The sequence below is a fragment of the Salarias fasciatus genome, chromosome 7 (genome assembly GCF_902148845.1).
Source record: "Salarias fasciatus chromosome 7, fSalaFa1.1, whole genome shotgun sequence".
Lineage (NCBI taxonomy): Eukaryota > Metazoa > Chordata > Actinopteri > Blenniiformes > Blenniidae > Salarias > Salarias fasciatus.
Window position 1 is genome coordinate 21,545,510 of NC_043751.1, and position 5,329 is coordinate 21,550,838.

General features: G+C 44.9%; 1 non-coding gene across 1 annotated transcript; it reads right to left on the reverse strand.

Moving 5' to 3' along the window:
* Positions 1–4,001: 4,001 nt before the first annotated feature.
* On the reverse strand, positions 4,002–4,083 carry trnah-gug (transfer RNA histidin (anticodon GUG)). The gene has a single exon. It is a non-coding gene; the product is annotated as a tRNA-His (tRNA).
* Positions 4,084–5,329: the final 1,246 nt, after the last annotated feature.

The following is a 5,329-nucleotide window of genomic DNA, read 5'->3' on the forward strand; positions in this document are numbered from 1 at the left end:
TAATGTTACTTTCAATGGCAGTTACAGTGGTTGAATGCCCTGCCAATCAAAAGCCAAACAACTTAATAGCTAAAGGTAATCAATTAACTGATGAAGAGGAAAAAAGGCAGCAAGGGTAAGTATGTGCCCCATACTGTTTGCAGTTGACCGTAAACCCTAACTATTCTATCTTTTCTTATAGCAGCACAGGACAAGGCAGTCCCACAGGAAAAAACGGTGTGGCTTAAGGGGTATGGCCATGAACACCCTGGATGGGCCGCAGCGGGGTTTGTGGAGGAGTTGTACTGGACATTTTGTCTTGCCACTGTCTCTGCTACGCTGTGCTATTAGGAATGCGCATGGTCAGGACCATTGCGCAAGGGGGGAAGTGTTAAGACACTTAAGAGATGTTTGGTGGTCACCATTTCTGGCACCCACAGTCGATCGAGTGCTGCATGAATGTGAAGTATGTGCTCAGTATAATACAAGGAAATCTTTTTCGGCACCTATTGAGCATATTCCTCCACCAGACGGTCCATTTTGTCATCTGATGATAGGTTTTGTAGATATGACTCAAAGAATTGGATATATGCGATATATGCGATATATTCTTGTGGTAATATGTCGTTTCAGCAGATGGGAGGAAGCAGTACCAACCCATGCACCAGACAGTGGATCTGTAGCAAAGTTTTGTGTCAAGAGGTTTCCTAAGGTTTAGTTTTCCTGACACATGTAGTTCAGACAGTGGATCCCACTTTGTGGTGGAGGTAATAAAACATATTATGAAATACTTGGGATCCCGCAGACGTTTGGATGTGTATAACCCACAGTTGCAGGGAACAGCTGAATGAGCAAATGGAATTTTGAAATCTAAGGGAATTAAGTTCATAGCGAACAGAGAGAACAAACTAAGATGTCTAAGAATGTTTTGCTAAGTGTTGTCAAACTAACTAAACTAACACACTAACCCATCTAACAGTGCATGAAATATGCATAGAGAGACCCATGCATATACCTTTTTTGAAGGGACTTTATGAAGGTCTATCTCTTGAACAGCTGAGAAGTTATGTTCAACAATTGTCCTGTATTTGTAAGGTGATTTTTCAACAGGTAAAAGGGGCTAAAGAAGATGGAAAGGCTGAAATCACACCATCTCTAGAATGAGTGTGACCTGGAGAGGGGGTATACATGAAAGGTTTCAGAGGGAATGGAACCAACTGAGACGAGGAGGTCCATTCAAAGTTGTCCTGACCAAGTTGCACTGCACTGGACATCGAGGGTAAGACTGTTTGTTTCTATTGAAACTGCTGCTGCAGGGCTGACAGACCACCCTCAAAGCATCAGCAGACACCACCTGAGCTGGAAGGGGAAGGTAATACCTCCACGCAGGGAAGAGGCGGCTACAGGAAGGGAAAAGATGACGCCTCCCCTGCAGATTAGGTGCAGCGAGACAGAAATAAGATCTTAAAGACTGATCTCCAAACAAAGCAGCAAAGAAACTAGGAGTAGAGGTTTGTTACCAAGTAGGCAAAGGGAGTGATTCAGTTAGGATTCAACTAAGTTAGAAACAAGTAGGCTCTGGAGATCTAGAGTAAGGAGAAGGACCATTAAGATATAGATTATGAAAAAGTTTAACACAACCAATAGGTTGTTGCGACCGTAAAGTTGCTATGCTACCTCACCCCACAGTAGGTGGAGTGTTAGCTACTTCTGGAGAACTCCAGATAGGGGTAGTATGGAAAACAATGAAAAAAAAGAAAAAGGTAACAATGTGCCTATGGTGGATACCATTAGAAGAATGCTTAATGGGTTATTTGTCTTTATAGGGAAAATCATGGTGAAGAGCAATATTGACAGGAATGCACTCCTGTTGGACAACATACCATCGATGACTCGAGACCAAACAGGAGAGAGGACGTCGGACAGTGTCTTCCAGATGGAGCCTGCCCCATGGCAACTGACGATTGGGGATCTACAACCAGGACCCAGCAGACTTCGTCCACGAGAGTCCACCGGCGTGTACTGGGCTTCACCTCCATGCCGCTATCAGCCTCCGAGGACCTACTACCAGCATCCCCTCCCAACCTATGTCACCAGTACACAGGAGACCCTCTCCTCACCTCCCCTCCCTTCATGACGATGCAGGGATGTGCTCCATCGCAGGAGCAAAGGGCGCCAACAACACACATGGGTCCCCGAACCCCTGAGAAGCCCAGGGAGACACCTTTCTCCCCAACCTATGACCCAATATCATCTGACGGCAGCGACGTCAGCGACAGCGACACCAATGCTCGTGTAGGATCCTGGTTTTTGAAAGTTTGTGTTTATACTTGGGAGGACCTTGCCACCATGCCTTTGAATGATGTACGAGAGATGATGAAAGATGTTCAGGTGTTGGAAGATACACCACGTAACTGTGTACGTCAATACTTGCCACTCGCAAAAGATGATTTGCTTTTCGGCAATTCTGCTGGCAGCAGGAAGCGGTTCCCGCTGCACCCAATAATACCCCAAGCTTCACTGAGTAGTGTATTTCTGCTTATATCCCTCTGTTGGGGAGGGTTCAGTTAGGAGGTTGATTGGTAGTGGAAGGTTAACCGTTAGTAGTATAATCTCTGTATTATGTTAGTAATATAATCTTAGTATGATCATTTATGGGAGTGTGTATCACGTTATTAATCATTTTATGTAGTTGATTTTAGTATATTCATACGTGTGTGCTGAAACCACATAACCTTTTTGAAAAGGTGCAAGATGTGCCGCGGTCAAATACTGCTGTTACACGCTTACAGACAAATGCTTATGTTTGATATGAATAAGTTGTTGATTAGTTGTAGTGGTGTAGTATGAGACTTGTTAGTCTCAAAGGGGGGAAATGTAGAATAATTTTATAATATTCTTTACATCATGCTTATTATATTATGTTATTTACTATTGTTCATGTAATGCATGTCTCTGTTAGTTATAGTATGCTAGTAAGACACAGGCGTAGAAAAGACATGTATCCTTTTTCTGTTCGCCAGCCTGCCATGTTTCATTTTTACGGCAGCCTCTTGGCAGCTGGATAGTTTGTTTTTTCTAAAGTCAAGACTACAGGTCAATTCTCTCTCTGTCTCCCTCTGGTGCAAATGAGGCTCATTGGATAAGAAATGTGACACTGATTTGTTGCACAACACCTGGCATTTGGGAAGACTTGATGGAGACTTGATGGAGGCTGAGAGGGCCTCCCAAGGGGTCACGGACATTGACCTTTGTGGGGAGGGGGGAAGAGTCAACTGAGAAGCAACGAATGGTTTTGAGTGATTGTGTCTTGACGAAGACTCAACTAAGAAGCAACGAATGGTTTTGAGCAATTGTGTTTTGACGAAGAATCAATTGAGAAGCAACAAACTCTCAAGAAATAGTATAAATAGATGGAGCGGAGAGCGATCGACGCGTCAGTTCTTTTGGTCGGCCTGACTGCCAGGAGGGTTTTTTGGGAATAAAGTCCTCCTTTTGCATTCTGACTCTGACTCTGCCTGATTTTTCTGAGGAGAACTACGATGGAAGACTTCAAGAACCAAGAGTGGATATACTTGAGGATTTTACGTTTTTTCTGGAATATATGTTTGTGGGGTTTTTTGCACCGTGACTGGCCTAGGATACTTTTTAAAATAAAATTCCACGACACATCCAAGCTCTTCTGTTTCTCCTCTGTATCAGCGCATTAATCATGGCGGTGTTTAGGTTTCGCTTTAGCCACAGCTGGTCACTGATTGGTCAAAATCACTGACCAATCAGCAACCAGTATGTGTTTGACATCACCTTTCCAGCCCAACTCAGCCTGACTCAGCCGGTAGCCGGAGCAGGGCCGGAAAACTTACCCGGGTTGCGGTAAAGTGGGCGAATGGAACCGCCCACAAGCAGGGTAGAGCCAAGTCGAGTAGAGTATGGGAGGTGGAACCAAGGCATTTGATGATTAGATGCTCAAGAGTTCGAAGCAGGGTAACCTTCAGATCTGTATCCCAGTCAGCATAAGGAATCGACGAGGATGGGGTTAAAACCCACGAGTGCAGAGCACAATGGATTCACAGTCCATCGCCTTAACCACTTGGCCAACTCGTCCTGTTTTGCAGTGCCTGACAGCACCCACATGTGGCTACAATACAGTAGTGCTTATATTGACTGAAATTACATACTGAAATTAATGTGCGGATTATAACGTGTCCACCAAAGTGTTTTGGGGTTGTTGGATTGTGTATTTGATGAGTTTGTCGAGGGGAACCAAAAATACCACCCACTTCCATTGTGTCCGTCCCGAAAACCTTCCCCGGCTCACCTCTGAATAAACAATAGCTCGCCCTTACTAAAAAGTAACCATGCTGTTTGAAATGACTAAGGAATTGCGCTAAATGGGCCAATTTGCCAAAATGTTGAAGTGTCCCTTTAACATAAACAGAACCCAAAAGAAAAACGAAAAAAAAAGGAAAAATAGCCATTTAAAGGTTCTGTAGGCAGGATTTTGCTAGTCAATGCTAATTTTTCTGTGTTTTCTTTGGATTAAATATCAGAGTATCCATTGATAATCCTTTAGGAGTGTAGCATAACTGCACTACCGCGAGGGCGCAGCGTTTCCATCTGTCTCTGTTCTGAGCTGAAAAAGAATCTCGACAGCTCCAGGTACCTTTGACCAATCAGAAGAGCCCCTAAGGCTCCAACCATGATTGGTCAAGGGGCGTTCGTCACACGTTCTTGTGGGAGGGGCTAACTTGCGTAAGGGCGTGATGTCAGAGAAAACAGGACAGGATTGGCTGTGCGGGGTTTCAAATCGCCATCTTAGATGGGTCAAATCGCCATCTTACTTGGGTAACCCTAAGCAAGATGGCGGAGATGCAGAATCTTGCCTACAGCACCTTTAAAGCTACTTGCATAGCTAGTTGCAAAGCTGACCGTTTGTGTCAGAGCAGTGTATTTTTCTTGGTTTAGTAAAAAAGATCTCCAATGCCTTTCGGTACGGAAAGGATCGGGGGTCAGGTCCATTTATGCTGATGCGCATGCATGCAGCAAAATGATGCGGCTCGCGTGAAAAATAGAACGGAGCGGGCGGAGTGCGAGACGCGGCGTGTGCGGCGCACCCCTGTGCGTTGTGTGCGGCCAGTCAGATAGATTAACATGAGAGAGCATCAGAAGGCTGTGCGCAGCGCTTCCGCGTCCAGTGCGTTCGGGCCGTGAGAGACAGACCGTGCGTTTTTTTTTTTGTTTTTTTTTTAAATTTTATCTTCTTGGGCGGGTGTCAATCTACTTGGGCGGGCCGCCCAAATAGATTGACACCCGCCCAAGAAGACTGACACCCGCCCAAGAAGATAAATTT